Consider the following 23,665-nt stretch of genomic DNA (forward strand, 5'->3'; position numbering starts at 1 on the left):
CCCCAACTGCTCAAGAAGCTAATCTGTGCGTGGCTGATGGTAGGGGGCATCACTGAAAAAAGCAAATAGCAAAATAAGCAAGTGTAGTTATTCATTTTAAATGATGAACCATTTATAGCTACATCTATTTTTACACTACTGCTACACTTTTTCAATTGAATCATCACATTTCACCATTTTCTACTTAGACTTCGTAGTGGAACTACAGTGATTCAGATCTGTTTCACCACTGATCTCAAAAACCGCGCGGTTCAGATGGTAAACAACCAACATGCTCACCCATAATGGTTATGTGTGCAGTATATCCATACTGATGGAATCACGACTCATTTGTGTGATTCAGAGGAAATACGTTTGGCCTATATTTCGAACAAACACACAAACATGTCCATACATATCTGTGTGCAGCTCATTAAAGTGAGCGTGTTAAGGCGAATGGGATCCTGTGTTTGTGCCCGCTGCACGAGTGTGTGTGCCTGTGTGTGTGTGTGTGTGTGTGTGTTCTGAAGCAGGGGGCTGGCATGTTGGCTGCCCGAGGCTACAGCTCTAAAGTGTGTGAAATGACGGAGTAGCCAACGGTAGGCCCTTGGCTATGTAGCAGCATTGAAGAGGGTGTGTGTTTATGGGTATGTGTGTATGTGTTTGTGTGTGTGTGTGTGTGTGTCACATACATATCAGACATATGTCAAATTCACTGACACATCTGCTGATGTGAGTGACACTGAGCCTGCAGGCCCTCTCCATCCGGTCCCTCCCCCCCATGTATTCCCCCTGACATGGAACAGTCCTCCGTTTGGGCTGCAGGGTAATGAGGCAAACCGATGAGACAGTCAGAGGGAGGTAAGGAGGTTCAGTCAGGTGTCAAAACATACTGCAAGCCTTAACTACAGTACATGAGGTGATAATACAATAAATACAGTACATTATGTATATGTTTTATACAAATATGTTCCTTGAATGAAAGTGGAAAGCAATTTTTTATTCTCTGATTGCTCCTTCTTTTTCTATATCAGTCATTTCTTTCATTTGTTAGTTTTTTTTCGCAATTATGTACACCATTTTTTCTTTGACCTCTGTGTTATTCTGCATGTTTATCCTTTCTTCCATCCTCATTGTCTCTTTTTCTCACTTCATTCTTTTCTTTCTCATCTTTTCTCTCCCCTGCTGGCATCCTTCTTACCCTTACTTCGTCTCTCCTTTCATTCTTTTTTGAAATTGTATTTCCTTTCTTTCATTTCCTGTCCCTCCCTTTTCCCTTTTCTGCTTCCTTAACCATCTTTATTTTGCTTCTTTCTCCCATTATGCCACTCTGCCTCTCATCCTTGCTTCCTCTGCTACACAATAAGATCTTTTTTTAAAGATCAGTGAAGGAGTGATTTGGATTTATTTGTTCTTTCTTGCTTACTTTACCTTCCTATAGATGGTGCTGTTGCCCATGAGAGAAAGTCCTCGGAAATATTCCCAGCCCTCTCTCTTTTGTGTCGAAGGGAAAACCTCTCTCTTTCATTCTCTTCTTTCACTGTACCTTTGACTGCTGGATGTGCGTCAAACGAGGATTTGACTAATGATCCCATACTGACCATGCTTCCTTCTCTCACCCACACAGCTTTAAAACTGCCACTCTGTTTGTATGAAAGGGTTTATTCTTAATGTGATCTGTATCTGCTGTTTATGACCCTGTGGACTAAAGATCCAAAAAAATAGGTTTACTCTATCCTCTTGTGAGATCGAGTGATGCAAGTTGAGCTTTCTTATACAGAAGCACAGATTTTAAAACAATTATTGTCAACTTTGTAACTGCAGACATAACTTAAAGCTTCTTAAAGGCCCAGTGTGTAACGTTTTTAGTTGTTCATTCTCAAAATCTGTGTTGCCCGTTCATAAAACTTGTCCTTTTTCATGAATATTTACCACCACCATCAATTCCAAGTATTCCTTTTGGCTTGAAATTTACATACTGTTCAGAATATCACATTTTCGCTGTCACATGATGAACTCACAGGTGCTGCTAATGCTGCTAACGGGTATCGTAGCTTCCCGGCCCCGGCAAGTTTGGAGAAGGAAACATGGAGGACCGCACCTATTCAAAATCCAAATTACAGGAACAGGAGTCTTCTTCTTCGCCCAGAAAAAGAAAAAGGAGATTGAAAAGAGCAAGAGACCGGCTTTCTGAAGCGTGAAGGCTACCGTAGCTGTAATACGTACTTTGAACAGTGTGGTGCGAGAGAGTCGATTGCGATATATGATCTTAACGCTAGATGGGAGAAATTCCTACACATTAGACCTTTAAACTAAGAGGTCCAGATTCTTTTTTACTTTTACTGCATTCTTTCTGCATTTATGTCAATGAATACAGCCTATATTATTTTTTTTACCCTTTCTCAGGGTGTACAGGTAAATTATAACATGTTGTGTTACTGTACAACAAGCGCTTCCATCACATCGGCCCACTCACAACCTTTATACAGAACAAGCAAAGAAAGTGTCCACAGAGCATCTGGAAAAAGATAAGTGTAACGACGAGTAACATGGAACAGATGGTAAATCCTCAAAAATAGTTCCTGAATCACCATCTGTCATCTGTCGTCATTTGGATATACTTCGGTCTCAAAGGAAGAACCTTCTCTTTCAAGATTTCCTTATAATTGTTGCAAAACAAAGTGTATTCTCATTTTGTTGAAGTTTAGTTATTATGAGCCACCATAAGGGTGAGTTGCCATGTATCTCAAAATTTTGTGATTTTGAATATTTCAGATGAACTGAACCATTAAGTGTTCCTTAGTGGGTTGAGGAATTCCTCATAATACTTAAACTAAATACACAATTTAAAAACCCCATTGGTTTATGGGAAAAAATGCATTGTCACAAAGCTGGAAAGTACATGAAAAATTGATAAAGACATGGTTTTCATAGGACAGCGATGCACTTTTACTCTTAAAAGTGAAAAGAAGTTCATCTCCTGAAGTGATAGTGTAATAAAATATACATGTTCGACAAATCTAGACAAATAATCACGATTAAAACTAATTTAGCAAAATAATCACTTTATTATCGTTGAGTTACATGCTCACCCCAGAATATCAGAGAACCAGAAAAAAATGGAAAACCGAGGAACAGATGCAGGGCAGATGCCTCGTGTGACTATCTATTCAATAACAATCAATGGAAATATTCTATTACTGTATGACGTATCACTGCCTAACACAGATGGAGGGGTCAAATGAACAAGGGTATTTCCTGTCTAAACCACGTCACCATCCCAACCTCAAACACAGAGTCATTTCTATGCAGGGCGTGGAGCGGCGGTAACCATTTTACCTGGCGCTTAGCGAACGGAGAAGAGGCGCTTGCATATTCATAAGAACAGATAAGAGCTACCCATGCAGCTCCCTTTAATTGAGAATGATGGAGAGGGATGGAGGGACGTTGGAGTGCAGGAGATGAAGGTGGAGGAGGATGGGGAACGATAAACCGGCGCTTGCCTTGATGCATTAATTGAGGGTATTAGAGGGAGGGATGGATGGACTGGGAGGAGGTGGTGGTGGTAGTGGGTGGGTGGTGGCGGCATACCACGAAAATGCCAGCCGTGCCAATAAATCACTCCCCCGCTGGTGATTGACTCTGCAAATGTAGTCTGGAAAAGGCCGGGGGAAGTTGGAAGGAATCAATCAAAGGTACTCCCAAAACTTTTCAAGCCCTCTCAGTTCTGAAGCAGTCCTGCGGATGAAAAGGTTATCATCATAACTGAGCGGGATGGGCCGCGACCTGGAGACACTTGGGGGCCCTATTATAACGATCTAAGCGCACGGCGTGAAGCGCATGGCGCAGGTGCGTTCAGGACATGTCCAAATCCACTTTTGGGATGTGTCCATGATCAGATGTGTGAGGAAATAGGGTTTCAAGAGGTCAAATGCTATCGGTCAATTTGGATTAAACTTCTACGATACGATAGTAATAGGATACAGCAAATGATCATGTAGATGTAAATAGCAAAGAGAGTTAATGTGTTACGCGTGTGACATCACAACAATCATTTCAAAACTTATTGGAAAATTTAATTTCAACTTGAGTCTCATTTTTTGATAGCTTTGGGCATCATTCCTATGGGTTAGGCTACTACTTTACTCACATTTGAGTGAGATGAAATAATATTCCAAAATCTTAAAGAGGCACTCCAGTATCATCATTTGGAAATGGATCTTAATGCCTTAATTAAAAAAATGAGGAAAAATCCAACCTTTAAGGACACCAATTTTCTTTGTGAATGAATAATGTATCATGTTAAATACAAATGTTCTTCCTTAAAATACAGGGGGCATAAGTAAGTACACCCCTATGTTAAATTCCCATAGAGGCAGGCAGATTCAGATTTTTAAAGGCCAGTTATTTCATGGATCCAGGATACTATGCATCCTGATAAAGTTCCCTTGGCCTTTGGAATTAAAATAGCCCCCCTGGATCCATGAAATAACTGGCCTTTAAAAATCCAAATCTGCCTGCCTCTATGGGAATTTAACATAGGGGTGTACTTACTTATGCCCCCTGTATTTTAAGGAAGAACATTTATTTATTTATGATACATTATTCATTCACAAAGAAAATTGGTGTCCTTAAAGGTTGGATTTTTCCTCATTTTTTTCAATTAAGGCATTAAGATCAATTTCCAAAAGACGATTTTTTTATTCCTCTTTTTAGTCAACTTTAGCATGGGTGTATTCACTTATGCTGAGCACTGTTATATAGCACAGCAGATTTCAACAACCCACAACTGAAGAATGTGTTCAGGTTGCAGACATAGTTGATCCCGTTTCTGTCTCTCTGGCAGAAGGTCGGAGGGCCGCTGCTATGATACTATTATGGGATGTTGGGTTGTTAAGAGAACTCAGTCTCTTTGACCCGCTTTACCAGAGGTGGCCTCCATGTCTCTGACTGCGTCCCCACCACCCTATTTCAACCAAAGAGGCTGTGTGTGTGTGTGTGTGTATGTGTGTGTTTGCTTTTTCTGGTACAGTTTGTCTATTTATAGTTTGCACACAACATGTGGTAATGTTTGTGTATCATGTGTGTTTTTTGTGTAAATCCTACAGGGTTTATATTGCCAGTGTTTGTGTCCATCTCTAGTACTGTTTGTATGCTAGTGTGCATGCGAGAATACCTACATATAGTAGTATCAGCTTTTGTGATTGTGTGTGTGTGTGTGTGTGTGTCTGTCTGTGTGTGTCAGAGATGCCATTGTTTGGCCTCTGGAGGTTTCATTAAGGCCCAGTGTCCAGAGGTAAAAAGTCATTCATCTCCCCTGTTGTGAAGAGGCAGCTCCGGGCTCCGTCCCCCACTCCCACTCTCACTCCCACTCCCCCACCTCCGTCTCTCCCTCTTCTCTAGCCTCCCATCTCTTTTTCCCCCTCCTTTCATTTTTCTTACATCTTTGGCCACTCTTTCTCTGTCTTTCTCTTTTCACGTCCTCCTTTTCCATTCTCTTCCATCACATTCTTGCAAAAGAAATCAAGCCTTTTGAATGTAGACAAAAGACTGAAAAAAAAAAAAAAAAAACAAGTATGGAGGAGGGAGTATAGAGGAGGGAGCGCGACGAGTGTTTGATGTCTTTCAGACGGACCGCGGCCTGTCTAATGAATCCTTCACCAGTCTGCTATGAGATCAGCTCGTCTTCTCCTTTTTCTTTTTTGTGTGCTCTTTTTTGCCTCCATGCACATTAATTAGAGCTGTCAAAACTTAAGTCTTTCCCTCTTTCGCTCTCCTTTCCCCTTTTTATTTTGTTCCTTCAAGTGGCTGAATGGGATACCGTTAATTAAAAAGATATCAGATCATAGAGGCCCCCTGAGCGCTGGAACCGTCTGGGCCCCCGCTTCCCGACAAGTCGAGACATCGTGTTTTTTTATGTCCGTACACACTCCAAAGATATTCTGGTCCCTTTTGTCCGCAAGTTAGAGCGACGGATTGAAGTTCACAGGGTGCGAGACTGGAGGGTGTGAATGTGTGAGTGTGTGTGTGTGTGTGTGTGTGTGTGTGTTGAAGTCCTGTGTTGATAAAAGCATCTTTTTTGTATTTAATTGTGTCTCAGCTTCATGAAAGTGTGGACTTCTCTTCTGATGAGGACTTCAGAAGGTTCGCTGTGTTAAGAGGACTATCTTTACTGACAGAGGACAAGTGCTGAACGAAAGACGCTGAAAGCACTACCTTCTCCTTTTTGTGCATATGTATATCCGTTTAACAAAAAATAGAAAAGTAGGTTTATGTCACTGACTTCACATGTTGGTATGTGTGCACAGTAATAGTGTGTCTCAATTCGGATACTTCTGGGATTACAGTTATATGTAGTGCACTGTGTCCACTATATACTCACTTGTGTAGTGCGTACATTTCGAAAGGGTGGTGTTGCCTACAGAAGTACGTGATTTGAGACACAGCATATGTGTGTTACTTTTGGTAAAACCAGGAAGTGGCATAGTGAAATTAATTTAACTAATTTGGTTATATAGGTGGCGTTGGTAGCTACTGAGGCTGGCAAGCGTGTAGCTACCTAGTTAGCTAGCTGGTAACAAGCTAGATCTAGCAGCCTGAATGTCCTTGTCAGTACCTGATCCATGCCGAAAAAGATGGTCAATGCCTTTCCTTAAAGGACAAATCCGGCGCAAAATGAACCTAGGGGTCAATTACACATAATTACAGAGTTCTCTGATATATGTTTTCATGCTAATCAAATGTGACCAGTTTTAGCGCAAACCGCTAATTAGCTTATAACGCTAGTCGTCGGGGCACAGGTAAAGTAAAAATAAATCGCTATTTCTATACCACTAACAAGGCTCAAAATAGCACCACACTTCCACGGTAGCATAATGAGGGTCCCTACATGTAAACCGAAACACTGAGAACTTTGTAAGTGTACAGACAGTTTATTAAAAAAGATAGTGTATAAAGACAGTACCGTTCACGTATACAGGCAGGCGCCATCTTGGGAAAACAGTCACAATAAGTCGAACGATGAACGGCGGGTAACCAGTAACCGGTAACATAGCTCAAGCACGGCGTATGTGCCATATACGCACATGCATAGAACAAATCAGGTTTCCGTATGGATCAGGCAGCCACAGTCGGTTTAAGGTCGCTGGCTTGCTAAACGACAGTTAAAAAAAAAGAATGAAGGTACCCTGAGTTTTCTTGTAGACAAACACAGTACATTCTATTTTTTTTCGCACTAAACACGTGTCTCGAGACCTAACAAACACGTTGAATGCATTTCCTTTCACAATTGTTTGAACCTACCTCTTTCCTCACTGCCTTTACTGACACGTTTCTATGTTTCTTGGCATATTACTACCAACAACCATCGATCAGAGGAATATTGGACTGTCAGCGGGAGTGTCACCTGCGTGCTCTTGTTTGGCTGCACAACCAGCTAACCAGCTAATAAAAAAAACGTCTGTGCACGGTGTCACTCCAGACACAAACCATGACTCTTTTGTAGAGTGGTTTGAACTCCAGCAGAGCAGGATTATAAAAGTCGCTGATGTGACACAGCTAATATGATGCGCTTCCACTTCTTTTGACTCTCTGCTCTTTGTTCCCCTATGAGGTCAGCACTGACAGTTTGGTTTATTGACAAAGTTCATAAATTAATGTAACTTCCCCAAAATTGAATTGCATGCTAAGGCTACTTATTCACGTGTGTTTTCTGTGTCTATGTACCAAAAACCCAATAATCGGGCCCATTCCATAGAAATGAACTGATTTCTGTCAGAAATTTGCTGTTGCAAAATGCTGGTGCGTCCTAGCCTACATGTACAGTATGTGTGTTTGTAGCTGTCAGCATCTGTGCATATGACTAATATATGCGAGTAACTTGTCATTGGTTGCCACTGTTATTGATATCGATGTATGGTTCTCATACACTCGCTCACTCACACACATGCAGTACTGTTGTGTTTGTGAGATCAGTAATTTGTAGTTAATCATTTGGGCTGAAGTGGGATGAGGTGGGGTGAGAGAGAGGGCTGAACCCCCCCGCCGCCTTCTCAACAGCATAGGGGCAGTGGGGAAGCACAGAGACAAATGACGCACACTTATATGTACACACACTCACACACACACATACAACCACCATGCAGAAACCTAATTAATTTTGTGCAGTGTTTCAGAATTGATTGTGGTCATTCCTAGTTGTAATTTTTCATCTGGTTTTCGAGGGCTTCCTTCTTTCTGTCATTCTCTCTCGTCTGTATTCCTCGTGTGTGTTTGTGCGTGTGTGTGTGTGTGTGTTATTGTATATCAAAATGTTCTTGCATTTATTACAGAATGCTGAATTTGATTGATGTTCTTTCTGGGTTTTTTTTATATTACCATGCGTTGCCAACATTGTATTGTATGCAGTCATGCCAATGAAGCCACTTCAAATTGTTTCAGTTCATGTCAAAGTGTAATTTTCAATAAATGTTTGCATGCATGTCAAAGTGAAAATATGTCTTATATCGAACGTGAAATGTCTCCGTTAGTGGAAACTGCAAAGCTGAAAAGGTGTCTTTTATCACATGGATTTGCACGCGTCCGTACTGCTGAGAACCTTTGGATACAGCATTTTATTGTTCTTTATTTACATTTGACATTCACGTGATAAATATTTCAGTTGAACTGAAATGATTGTGTTCACATATGACATATCACATGGGCTTTTTTCACAAGGGCGGGATGAAAGCAACGCAGCAATGCAATGGAATCTAATTTTCACTGGGACTGTCTCATTTTTTCTACCAACAAAAATGGAAACCATCCAAACACAATGAAAGCAGCTGTAATCATATAAGAAATATACAAATGACAGCTTTAAATTCTAAAATTAGGATCATTAATACATTTGAAGACTAAATAACCAGTAGTGTAGTCTCATGAAACTGTATACAATCTGTAATGCTATACTTGAAGGTTGCAGATAGATCAATGATACTATCTTGTTGCATAATCAGTATTCACAGTATTCAAGTCCGATAACCAAAGCATACCTGTCTGCACAGGCGTGTTGTTGCTGGTGCACATCCGGATGCATCTCTATTTTAAAGGCTGTGTCACTTTAAGAAAACCCATTGGCCCTTAGAAATGAAGGAAATTAATGAATCTGATTACGGCTTTGTCTAATAGTTTATGCATCACAATTTCCTGTTTTTAATCACTACAGTAGGACTGTGCAGCCCAAGGGCACTGTTTTAATTCTTTTGTGTTACCAGAAAAGCAACAGATTTTTTTTTATAAGATTAATAATTGTTTTGCCAGGATCTAATAACAAGCAATAAAAACCAGCCAACCAGAATGCTGCCACCATACCCAATCTGGGCTCTATTATTAGAAACCCGCTTTTCATGTGTGATTTTTTCTTCATCTGCTTTTTTAATGTTTTTGGTCCATTTTGCACTGCGACTCATAAGGTTGAATGTTTTTTCAATTCGGATAAATATTTGAGTTTCCGCTGGAAACGGCTAATGTTGTCACATACATAGAGAATGATCTTCATGCTTTATTATGACTTTCTCCGGCCAATGGCTGATAGAATATTTACAGCCTCCTAAGAAGACATTTAGCAGGAACATGTCATTGCTGATGTGCACCTGCTATTTAAGACCTTATGTATGAGTCTGTGTGTGTGTGTGTGTGTGTATGTGTGTGTGTGGACCTGCCTGTGCCTGAGTGTGATCCGTCTACGTGAAACCGAAAGACAGAAAGTGACAAGAGTGCTTCGCTCACATGCCACCATATTGGAGCTGACATTAGGGTAACAGTCATAAATCTCTCTCTCTCTCTCTCTCTCTCTCTCTCTCTCTCTCTCTCTCTCTCTGTGTCGTACTTCCTCTTGCTCTCCCTCTGTCCACTATATTCTCATCATCTCCCTCCCTCCTCCTTTCCTTTCCTTTGTCTAAGCCTTTCATTTAAAGTAGGACACTTACTGTACAGCACTTTACCAGCAAACATCACTACTTAAGCTGTGTCTTGTGAAAATGATAAGTAATAGATTTTAAATTATTGCAAGATTTTTAGCGGTGGGACAGTTTATGACGTTGGCGCAGGACCTTGTTCATTTGAAAGATGGCGAGGATGTTTGCAGGACCAAAGGGCTCAGTCTGCTTCAAGTATGCGATTTCAGACCAGGGCCTGGAGTTTATCGTTCTTGAACTTGGTAATACACATTTATAGGGCTGCCACCTCTTAGTCGATTAGTCGTCTAATCGGTCGTTTTGGTCTTAGTCGACTAAGATTTCTTTAGTCGATTAGTCATTTTTTATGCTTATTCATGCTTAATTACTCATTTCCAAGAAACTTCTGAGCACATTTATGGTAAACACAAGATTTAAAGTGGTGCTTTTGCAGGATTAATTGTGGAGAAACTCAGTTTTACAGATGGTTAATTAACTACATTTATATTGTGCTTTTCTAGTCTTAACCACCTCTCAAAGCGCACAGCTCTGTCAATTAAATCAACTAATCGATTAGTCGACAAAATTGTATAAGTGTTAGTCGACTAAGAATTTCTTTAGTCGAGGACAGCCCTGCACATTTAAGCACTGTCAAGTTTTATAACAGTATATACAAAACATGTAACTATAAAATGATACTGCATTGCAGTACATTTGTTCTCTACTGCTGTTGTAAATCAGCCACTCACAAACCTTGCTGTTTTCACCAGCTGTCCTCTTTGTATTAAAATGTCTTCTTTTACTTTTCTTTGAATCATCCTCATCTTTTTGTCGGTTGCTTGTTTCAGCTGGCCTCTTTAACCCAGTAATATGGCGCCACATTTTGAGCTTAAATCCAAGGAAATGGTGGACTTGTTTTAAATGTGAAAGAATAACGGCTGCAAAAAAAACAACTAATGAATCACTCAATTCTCATTGGCTACCCACTGACATGGCAGGTAGATTGACAGTTTCACCTGCCGATGGCAAAATTCACCTGCATTTGGCGCATGGTGGAGTGATAATTTCAGACCCTGTTTCAGACGCAGTTAGACGGTTCAACAAGCACTTAATTTCAAGCTACTGAGGCTGTACTACACATGGCCTGTTCCTTAAAGAGAGGTTGCATTCTCAATGTATAACCAAAATGTTAATATTTCAGGAAAATGTCAGTATGACACACCCAACGACGAAAACAACAAAATAGTTTTTTCTTTTCTGGGTTTTCCAAGACAGACAGACAATCACTGACAAATCACTAAAACTCTACAGGCATGCTAGGGGCTCTGTGAGGCTGGACTTGAGCTAAATGCTCACACAACACAGTCTCACGGCAGCTTGTGAAATGGTCACGTTATTTTAATATATTGATTCGTGTTCACGGGGACGTTTTTCTCATTTTTTTCGTGGTGGCCAGCACGAAATGGTCTATACGGAGATTGCGGGGAGGACGCCTCACACGCCGGGACACGGCCACGGGGGATGCGCAACAATAACGGGATGGCGGAGGTTGCGTGAAGGAAAAAAACAACGGGGAAAGGACGCCTCACACGCCGGGAGACAGCCGCAGGGAACGCGCGACAATAACAGGACGTTTAACAGGGAAACAAAACGCCACACGCGGGACACAATCCCTGGCCTCCGAGGTGAAAGTCTGGAATTGTTTGACCCATCCACCACCCCAACCAACCTCCTTACGCTAATTTTTGGCATTAGTCGTGCTGTGACCACAACGTATGCTTCCCATTTAAATACATTAGTTTACATTTTCATGCTGGCCACCACGAAACCCCCCCTACAAAAACGTCCCTGTAAACACGAATCAATAGATTAAATAACGTGACCATTTCACGAACTGCAGTTCACGTCAGCATGCTAACATGATTACAAAGATAATACTAGCATGTTGATGTTTAGCAGGTATAATGTTTACTATGTTAATGTTGGTTTAGCGTGTTAGCATGCTAATATTTGCTAATTAGCACTTAACACGAAGTACAGATCAGGCTGATGGGAATGTCAGTAGTTCTGCAGGTGTTTGGTCATAAATCAAAGTATTGGATGGAATGAATGACCAGATGATGGCGCTAGAAAAAAAGTCAAGACATCAAAGCTATTTAATTCATCTTCTGAGGACCTGAATTTAACAATGTAACAGCACTCCCTCCAATAGTTGTCAAGATTTTTCAATAAACTAAAAAGTCCACCTCATGGTGGTGGTAGAGGAAAAGTTGTATGAAATGAAATGTATCTTCTTGTTTACACAATTTCATAGCAATCCATCTCATAGTTGTTGAGCTATCCAAGTATGGACCAAAGTGATGGAATGGCCGAAAGATATTGCCATTCTTATTAGCCATGCTGTTAGAAAGGCTAAAAGCATTTTTTTTATCTGCCATCTCTATGGTTAAGGTTTGGAAAGTTTTGTCATATAAAAGGCACTAAAACACCTGTAATGTGGATCATTGCGTCAGGACCAAAAAAGAAAAAAAAAAGATACATTTCCTGCTTGGTTCTGGTCTGTTTAGTTTCAACAAACAACATGCTTCAAATCCATTTCTACTGTTTCATCTTTTGGCCACAAAATGTTGCAGTGGCAACAGTACTCAATTTGGAAGATAAGACCTCCCAACAAAAGGTCTTCCATAGGGAGTGAATACCTCCTGTTCTCCGTCTTTCCACAGTGTGGTGGGTGTTCCAGCCCGGTGGTGCTGGGGTCCATCTGGAAATGCTCAGAGCGTCCCGTCTCATAGCTGCTGCCATCACCTCTCACAGTATTTCAATGTTTTATGGACACGGCCAGCTCTGGAGCTCTCTGTCTCCCTTTGGAGCTTCTTTGGAAACATCGGCCAGCATTTTATTTACAACCTCAGAGACAAGCCTGTTCCCTTCTGTGGGAGGTGTGTGCATCGTGAATATTCTGTGATTCAGGCATACTGTATCGGCTTACAGATTTCAAGAACAGTAGGAATGCATAGTCTATGTAGTTGCTGTGTCCATGGATCTGTGTGCACAGATTACTTGTGTCAGAGGGCCGCCTGTGGTCACTGTGTGAGTTTACTAAAGTTTTCATTTCATGTTAGAGCTTTTTCATGAGCCAAACATTACCACGTTTGTTAACTTTGCTTTAAGTCTTCATCTAAATGTACGAAGTGGGCATTCCTAGCAGGGCTGTAGTCAGGTCCACCTTTGTTGAGTCCAAGACAAGTCCAAGACCAGAACATTCTGGACTGCCGATGGAAAATGTAAAACACAGGTATCATTAAAATCTGACATGTGCACATTCTTGAACTTAATACTTTCCCTGAAGAATCCATAGTACAAAGTGCTCTCTGACATTGTGTCTGTGGCCAAAATGAAAATGTTTGATGCCTGATGATTGAGGTATATGACACAGCCAGGCATATACCGTGGCATATACCGTGGACCAATACCAATACTTCAATGAATATTGAAGAAATCAATACCTGTTTGCTGAACAAGCACACTTATCAATGGTTTTGTTTTAAAAGAGGAAGTTACTTACATATAGTGCTGGACTTGGTTGAGACCAACAAGAATATTTGGCGTGTCCAATGACTGAGTCTGAGTCTGAGTCCAAGACAAGTCAGAGACAATAGAAAAACATCAAGTAGAGACAGCCTCCTACTTGACGGCGACTGGACAATGGACATCCGGACAAAGAGTCAAGGAGGAGAACCAACATACAACATTTCTGTAGGCAAACCCAAAGCATTGGTTTTGTTTTTTGTTGACAGCTCAACAAGAAAGCATTTATGATGGCTGAATACCTGAGGAAGTCCGGATACTAAAGAGGCCTGTACCCAGCCACCTAGCAGCTCACCCTTGCGACCCTGTTGCTTTTCACACTACTTCCAGTCCTAGTTGGTAGTAACCTTGTTCTTTTTTTTCTTATCCGGAGTACTACAGCCCTGGGGTCTCATTTATAAAACTGTGCGTAGGATCCTTAATAAAAGTGTACGTACGCTTAAAAGCCAAAAATAATTCAGATTTATACGTACGCACATCTGTAAGCAATGTTCCTTTTAATAATCACAGATTACCCACATGTGTGTATGTGAATTAGCCTATCCCGCCAATTTTTAACCATAAAAAGTCAATGCAAAAGCACCTCATGAATGCTGATCAGTATGTTAATGACCCTGGCAGTTGTTTTTTAGTTACGCCGAATCATGACGACTGGCGGAGAAAAAGCAAAAAACTTCTCAGACGCTCGGGAATTGCTGCAAATTGAATTATAATTTCAGCCTGTTCTCACACAGTGTAGGGAAACCAGATCTATAGACTACCTATGTTAATAATACTGTCCAAAATGGCAGCCATTACGGCACTCAGGGACAGCTTCGATATACCTGACCTATATGATAAGATTTAACAGAACTACATCCTTACAAGCCCTAGTGATAAAGTTGAAGATTATATATAATATTTATGAAAATCACTTACCTGTCTGACATTTCCCTCTGGAAACAGCCAGTTGCCCCCAGAGTGGCGAGGACCTGTATTTGGACCGGGATGGCACAGTTCTGGCGCATTGCCCTCTCTACTGGACCCAATTCAATACATAGATCCAAGAGCTCAGCTTTAGGGAATTTAAATCGACATCATCATGGTCCCTGAAGCATCTTTTTCTCCTGATTCTTCCATCAGTGTAGTCCTCCTGCAGGGCCAGCAGTGCCATCATGCAGCATTACGCACGGGGGTCACCACAGAATTTATATGTTTACAACAATTTGTGATTGTTAACACCTTACCAAAATCACAGCATCAACTTGTTGTATCCCCCCCCACTTTTTTTTGCTTTTTAAATTAGATTTCATTCTCAATCATAGCAGTCTTACAGTCTTGCATTCGATTATCCACTCATGTGCACCTAGATAGAAGGAAAATTCTTGGGTGAAAAAAATTAAATTTGAACAAGCTTGAATGAATGACAGTACAGTTGAACGTGTGAGAGAAGGCCTTATATATCAGAATCAGAAAAGGATTTTTTGACATCTAACACTTTGGTGCAAAAATAAACATAAATTGAACATTAATATGAAATTGCCAATAAATACAGAAACAGATATATACATAATATCTGTCATGATTGAAGACTGGAGAGGAGGCTTTTAAAGTGCGCAATTTGTGTATTTATTAACAAAACAACACCAAAACAAACCCAAACCAAAATGCAAGAAAAAATAATTCACTTTAGGGCAAAATACAAAAAAAACCTGCGGCCTCTCTGCAAGCTGCCCATCCCTTCTCTCTCGCTCCCCTTCTCCTCAAACCCTTTTAACCCAACCTCACCCAATTGGCACTTACAACCTGTACCGATGGTTAGAGGGTGAGCCAAACTGAAGAAAAACAAGACACTTGAATGTAGAAAATACCATACCATGTAGATAAATGTGATTGCTGACATTCCTAGTTTTATATATATATATATATATATATATATATATATATATACATGTGATTATACAACCACAAGCACCAACATAATATCCAAATGTCAGTTGCTGCAAAAACAGTATTACCTATTGCTCTAGACTTTAGGATGGCCTAGCCCCTCCCTACAGAAAGGACTAATGAGGCCAACCCGCATGCACTCTCCTCAGTTAAGGTAGTGAGCAGTCTTAATTTTGGGTCTAGTGAAAAGGGAGAAAGGAAGCCTTTTCACAATAGCTATATTTAAGACAACACAAAGTCAAACACTATCGAATATCAACTAAAAGAAATCTTTACTGTAAAATCATATAATATTCCCTCACTTACCTAAGAAATGTATAAAACTGTTTAGAATACATCTGTCTAAGTTTCCTAATCTACCAATGACCTGATGGGTCCCTGATGGTTGGATAGTACTGTTTGTGTGTGTGCGTGTGTGTGTGTGTGTGTGGGTGTTAATACAGTATGTACATTCAAATCGACCTGTGTGCATACATTCATGTGGTACATTGTGTAGAATATAGGGTATGAAAGTACGTTGTGTGTGTGTCTGTTTGTTTGTTTGCATGTAACACAGTATGTGTGGTTATATGCATGTGTCTCTCAGTCAGCGACACTTTATCGTATGTGTGTGTGTGTGTGTGTGTGTGTGTGTGTGACATGCTAGCAGCCTCACTTGGCCAGCTGACAGGCCACTGTCTGATTATAAAGGCACTTTACTTGTATTAATATTAATGCCACTCCATTTTATTCAGGATGTCTGCCTGCCACTCCGATGAGACTGCACTTTGCCGCTTTAAATGGTGTGTGTGTTTGACAGGAGGTGTGTGTTTGAGTGTGCACATGCATACTGATTCATGTGTGTTTGCCTTTGTCTCTCTGGCACAAATGCAGTTGTCAAAAAGAAAGAATCCTTCTAGTCCATTAGCACCAGGGCAGTTTTAAACTTGACCCCCTCCCCCCTCCTTTTAATACAATTATCTGTATCTCTCCCCTGCATGTTTTCCTCAGCAGTTTGTGTTTTGAACTTAAATAGATAAAAAAATATATTTTTGTGACAAAGGGTTTTGTCCCCATGTAAAGCCATGCAAAGTGTGTTGGGAATTATTTAGTTCAGACTGGAAGAAAGGAGTTTTATAAACACCCATTTAGGGTTACACAAGTCTCACATTGCCAGACCTATCTCCACAGAGCTGTGGCATAAGGTCTGGATACACCACACATACATTCTGGGATAGGAGAAAAAAAAAACACTCCGGGTTGTTTGCATCTCTTTAAACCGATCACAGTCGTCTTAGGCGCCGCTAAGTTCTGGACGCAGCGACGATGGCTCTGCAAAATAGTCTCGGGAAGGAACTTGTTTTGGTGGAACATTTGCACCCCCAAAATATAACGCCACATACGATATTAAATGAAGTTAACTGTTCACATAATACAGTAACCTGAGCTATTTAAATTAGCTGGATAAATGGTTATAGCTGTTGAACTTAGTCCACAGCAATCTCACCAATCAGTCCCAAAACGTCCCAGTTTGAGAGTAAATTCCGTAAACATAGTCTTTGTAAAATCTTTACAATCATTCCCTGAAAGAACCAAGCAGGCCTGACTTGTTGCACGATCCAAGTTTTTCTTCAAAACTTGCCATTTTCAGAGTGTAGCTTGCTAGCTCGAAGTTTGATGTGGTTTCACTAAACGAACGGAGTTTGAGAACGGCAACACACAGAGAAAGGAAGGCGCCGGACGTCAGGCAATTATCCTGGAAATGTACTTCCGTTGATCCAGTCTAGGGTTCAATTGGAGGGGCGTTTGGGTCGACTTAGTGTGGATGAAAGGGCAGAACAGAACAGAGAGGAAAAGAGGTGTTTTTAAATTTAACTTGGACATTAGTGTGTACATGGTATACATTTAGGCTGTAGGAGATTTTAATGGTGGAATACTTTCAATGTGTTATGTCATGTCTTTTAAGGACAGACAAAGAGTTTATCAGACAAAGAGCTAATGGTGGCTTCTTAAACTGAAAACCCCCCCCCCACACACACACACACACACACACACACAAACCAATGTGTATCTATCTTGTTTTTGTCTTGTTGTCGGTTGTGGTGTAGGTTGTCCCCTCCTCTGTCTGCCATCTGGGAAGTCTCTCTCTCCATCCATTATGGCCATCCTGGGACAGAAACCCTTCAACACCAGCATGTCCCGTAATCCCCTACACACATACACATGTAGCACATACACACACACACCCATACACACCAGCAAACACACACATGTACACACTTGAATCCAAGCAAACACAAACTAGTTACAGCACGCTGAACTCAAACATGCACAGACCAGCAAGTCATACACACTCACACAAAAAAACATACAGCCAGGCACACAATTAAACACAGCACCAAAGACAAACACACATGTACACACGTGTTTACTGTGCATCCGTTGCATTAACCTCCTGAGAACCAAGGAAAAAATTGTTTTTCCTAATCATATTTTTTTTGTGATTCCATACCTGTTTAAGGTTAAAAAAAACATCTTACAATTTTAATTTTTTAATTTTTATTTATTTAAAGAATGTCAACTGTAGTGGACAACAGGATCATTTTTAAGGTAACGGTAAAGCCGTTTTTACATGTGTACTCCGGACAATGTCCGAGGAATCAGGTCCAGACATAGTTTCCCTTTCACACATGTAGCACACAACAGGAGATTGTCCGTGTCAGATGTGCGCTGACCTACTGGAAATACTCTGCTTGGTTCATACATTCGCAATTTGGTCATAAATAATCAAGTCTTCAATCGTCTGTATTGAGCGAGGAAGAGCTGGAGCCCTGAGGCATTACCAACCGATTAGTTATATTCCCGGGATAGCTCCGGTGTTGCCGTAAATTCAACCGGATGTCCTTCTTTTCGGCCAGATGTCCGTCACCTTCTGCTTTCTTTGTGTTGGAATTTTAAACTCCAGGACTATGGTTAGATCCTCAGATCTCTGCGGGGGTAATCTAGACTATCTATCCAATCTGAGTTTTCTGTTGCACGATTAAAACAAGTTTTGAACGAGCACATTCCACCAAAACAAGTTTCCTTCCTGAGGCTATTTTGCAGAGGCACCGTTCCGGCACTTTGCACCACCCAAGACGATTGTGATTGGTTTAAAGAAATGCCATAACCAGAGCACGTTTTTCTCCCATCCCAGAATGCTGTGTGGAGTAGCCAGACCGTCCTCCGTAGCGCCATGGAGGAAGGTCTGGCAATGCGAGACTACCAACCGATTGACGCACAATTTATCCACGCAGACTAGGACCTGCGTCACCTATTTTTGTTCCTCTTTTTGCATCAGTGGCTACACAGTTTTTACAGTGACCAGTACTTATACACATCTGCAACTGATAAATGAAATGACATATCCTGGGAATAGAATACTGTAATAACTGAGACAATAAAGCTTTTTTCTCCAAATTAAAGATGAATACTTCGGGCACCCAGTGGTAGTAGGCTGTTGCAGCAGCTCTCTCGCTACCATTTCTTGTTTCTGGACTTTTTGTCTACTCTTATGAATTACAAGTACTTTATGTTATGTCTGTTGAAAACCTAACCCTAAGGGATTATAGATTCTGTGTAATTGGTGGAGTACAAGTGACCTGGAGACTATAACCGCCTGCCTACATCCACGGCATACCGGCGTGGAGCTGGAGTTCCTTCGGCACACGTACCATGTGAGATATGGAGATACTGTCACCGTGGCAGGAAAGTTGGTCAGAGAAAGGATCGAGAGCGACAGGGAATTTAAACCCTCTCCTCCATCAATTATCATGTGGGACGTGAGGTCACTCGCCAACAAGGTGGATGGACTAACTGCCTTGGTGACCAGCCAGTGCGCTTGCAGAGAGTGCAGTTTGCTCTGCATCTCAGAGACATGGCTGAATGGAAACATACCAGACCGTATGGGCAGACAGGGGAACACAGAGCGCTTAGAAGAGAGGAGGAGGTATTGCTGTCTTTGTTAACTCTAAGTGCTGTAACCCCGGACATAGTCTTGCATTGTCAGCTGTTGAGTATGGTATAGCTCATCCACACTTACATTCCTGAACAGTTTCCATTTCTCTAAACCAATCACAATCGTCTTGGGTGGCGCTAAGCTCCGCAAATAGCCTCGGGAAGGAACTTGTTTTGTTTAAACATTTTCACTCCACAAAAGAAAATGACACATGCAATATTAAATGAAGTTAACTGTGCACAATTCAATTTTTCTTAAACGCTATTTCCAGTGTGTAGCTAGCACGCTCAGGGTGTGTTGTTGTTTCCCCAAAGCAAACAGAGTTTGAGAACGGCAACGCACAGAAAGCAGAAGCGGAGGGCAGTTACCCTGGATATGTACTTCCGTTGATCCAGACTATACTGGACATGTAACTGCTGACTTTAGGAATAACTTTTTTCACCCAATGTGATATAAGTTGATATAAGGAACCTTGGGAAACGTAGGAAATCAGCAACTAAAAAAGAAGTAGACAAGGCAGTTCAAGGTAGAATGAATGTACCAGAAAAGTAAATGAATACATCTTAAATGATCATAAAAATATTCACTTTTGTGGAGCACAGATCATGAACAGTGTACATGACACATGACATGTGTCAATGTAATGATAACTGAAGTGCTAACCCCATACAAACCTGTTGCATATCCTGGCTTTGAAGGACTTCCCCCATCATCTGTCGGTCCTTTTGAAAACAACCATCTACTAATGACCACCTCTCCATTCTGTTCCTTTCCTATCAGAAGCTAGAGACGGAGAGAAAGAGAAAGCGAGGCGAGGACGATGGCGACGGCAGGCTGCAGCTCAGTGCAAAGCTCTGGGTTATCAAACTCATTAATCTACATGCCATAGTCCCCGGATGAATAATTGTGCGTTGAATTTATCTGCCAGTGTGATAGCTACAGCTCAGCTCTCGGTGTGCCACAACCGACACCGCATTGTGTCTTGGCCTTGTAATTATTACACGCTTTGTCTTTGCTTGGGGTGGAGGCGGGTGGAAGGTTGGTAGTTGGGGCGGAAAAAAGAAACACACTCTCCCACCTCTTCTTTTGCAGCTTTTCATGAGGAATCATCTCACTACCCCTTGGTGTGATGATTCCTCTTAATTTATCCCCCTCCTTTTCTGCCATCAAACATATTGTCGCACACAAGAAACACGACAGGAAACAAAACCGGGGCCCAAGGTAAAGCTTGACAAAACAGGCATTTTACATTTCTTTTTGTGCATGTGTAAAGCTATTTAATGTGCTGAGGAGGGATTTACACTCTACATTTACACAAAAAATAATAGGGCTGTCAAAATAAATGCGATAATAGCACATAGTGAATCTCCGGCCTGATCTACGAGGAGACCCGTAGTGTGCTGTAGGTTTTCCTGGAGAACACCAAACACGCCAAGAGGAAGACGGTGACCGCCATGGATGTGATGTATGCTCTGAAGAGGCAAGGCCGCACCCTGTATGGCTAATCCTAACCTGGGGCCTAGAAACAGTGCATAGAAAATGTACGCGCTTAACTACAAAAATAATCTGTTTTTATCAAATGTGTGCAAGCCAATCGTACGCACATCAGTAATTAATCAATCTTGATACATCCCACCTGTTCTTAACCACCATGACCGTTCACACGCAGGCCATTTACATTCAGAAACACATTCCAATTAACCATATATGGTAACAACACATCCTTTTATCAACCACGTGAATGTGTTTTTTCCCTCACCGCAGTAATGGCAAAGAAAGCAAAGAAGAGGAACTTCACAAACACTGAAAGTGAGGTACTGGTAGATGAGTTTGAATCCAACCAACAAATATTGTTTGGTTCACTCAGTGCAGGAGGAATTACAAACAAAAGAAAAAATGTTGCATGGGAGAAGGTCCCTTGTATGGTGTTTTAAGCCCTCACCGTCGACTTCAAGGCAGCGCTGCGACCGTCGACTTCAAGGCACCTAAACCTAACCCTAACCCTTGCCTAACCCTAGTGCTTTCCATGCAACGCTGCCTGGAAGACGACGTTGGGTGCTTAAAACACCCAACACCGAGAAGGTCACGAATATTACGACCAACATTGTTTGCCAAGTCTTCAAATAACGCAAGATAAACCATTGCACTATATTTCAAACACATTAACAATAACACTAATACTTTAACAATCCCCATGGTACAATTCATTTTTACAGTCTATCCCATCCATGTAAATAACAAGTAAACACATAACTTCAATCAAAACATCAACATGACAGTGACAAGTGCACAGGTAAATGGGTTGTGTTTAGTAGCGTGGTAGCTGAAGGAATAAAATTATTTGCGTGATGATTTGTTAGAGGGCTTTTGAATGGCACGTTCATTTTTAAAGCCATTCCAGATGGTTCTCTTAATATTAGCTGATTGAACTTAGCGGAGCATTTAGCAGCAAAAGAGCCGTATATTTTTATGAGGTGCTGGTGGAGACCAAAAACAGAGCTACAAGTAGAGTGAATATTAGACTTAGACTAGAATAAGACTTAGCTGGTGGCCACTAACACAACTCCAAACGAATACTGATGTTGCTCTGTGTGCACTGGATGTGTCTATTGGCAACTGTTTATCATATCAACTTAAAAGGTGTTCATATGTTCACAGCTTGTTTCCGCTGAGTTGCCTCATACAAACACATGGTTTGTTTGCATCATGTTCAGTCCTATTCACAAGGTATTAGTGTCTTGGGGGGGACCTTGTGTGATTTAGAAATTATCCCCCCACATCTGAGTTTCGTGTGGTACATTCGCACAGGATAAGCAAAGCCTGATATACGCCCCCACCAGATCACGGTAATGTCCATTCACACGGGAAATATGCAATGGTTTTTTGGTTCATTTTTGGTGGAACTTTGACTTTACAAATTACAGACATGGCCAATTCGCACAGGATTAAGATTACAGACAACCTCCATAATTATTACAAATGACTAGAGGTCACCAGGTAATACTAATCCCGTGCGAACAGGGCTTAAGTGATGTACGCACACACGCTTGCGAAATAACAGTGTACAGACATAGCTTCACAGTATCACTTCAGATACGCACACACCCACACACACACAGCAACATGTGTTAATATTTCAAAGCAGCTTGTTGGTTCTTTTGTCTTTTTGATCTGGGGTGTAGTTTTCTGGATGAAATAAGAGCAGAGAACATGAAAGAACAAATAACAGGCTTGTTGGCAACAGCGGGTGAACCCAGCAAACAGGTAAACAGACTGTGTATTTTCCACTCTTAATGCTATTTATCTTCAAACAACTCTTTGTGTGTGTGTGTGTGTGTGTGTGTGTGTGTGTGTGTGTGTGTGTGTGTGTGTGTGTGTGTGCAAAACTGCATTCCTCTGGCTGTCACACATAAGGCTTTTGGAATGACTGTGTGTCATCCAAAGCCTAATAAGCATTGTGATAACTTGTTGTTTTCTAGGCAACTGACGGAAAAAAAACACCTCGAACTCTCATTTCCTATTAAATTTGTGACAATAATTATTGGCCAGATTTGTACAATGCATTGGTATGTTCCTGAGCCTGCTGAATTAAAAAGAATTTCACCACCAACACAAGCTGCAGATCCATCTGTCAATGTAATTTTAAGCTTTGTTTACTATATGTAAGGGTATCGGGTTAATGTTGGATATGTTTCATCATGCTCAAAACAAATAAATGCATTTATGCACTATGCAAGTATACAAATGTAGCAGCTAATGGTATTACTTTGTAGTTTAATGGGAGATACTCAACAGACGTCCCAACTGATGCATTGGGAGACTTTCATCAGGCAACTTTTGCGAAGATAATGTCATTCGTTGACATTCATTTTAAGATTATGCTTACCGAGAAAGACATGACATAACTTAAAGTGCCCATATTATGATATTATTTTTCTGGGATTTGGGCTGTTATTTTGTGTCTCTGGTGCTTCCACACACATACAAACTTAGAAAAAACCCATCCATGGTGTTCTGAGTGAGATACGGTTTCTGAATGTGTCCTGCCTTCAGTCTCCTGGTGAGCTGGTCAAAATCTGCACGGCTTTCTACGTCACTAGCCGAAACGATTGGGGGGCCTAGGGGGCTAACCGTTAGCATACTACCTAGCTACTGCGCATGTGCGACTGAAAACAAAGATCTTACAAAAGTTGAGAAGTCTCACTCTGTAGCTAAAACAGAGACCTGAACACTGACATGTCAACACTGTTTTTTTTTT

The sequence above is a fragment of the Perca flavescens genome, chromosome 1 (assembly GCF_004354835.1).
Source record: "Perca flavescens isolate YP-PL-M2 chromosome 1, PFLA_1.0, whole genome shotgun sequence".
NCBI lineage: Eukaryota > Metazoa > Chordata > Actinopteri > Perciformes > Percidae > Perca > Perca flavescens.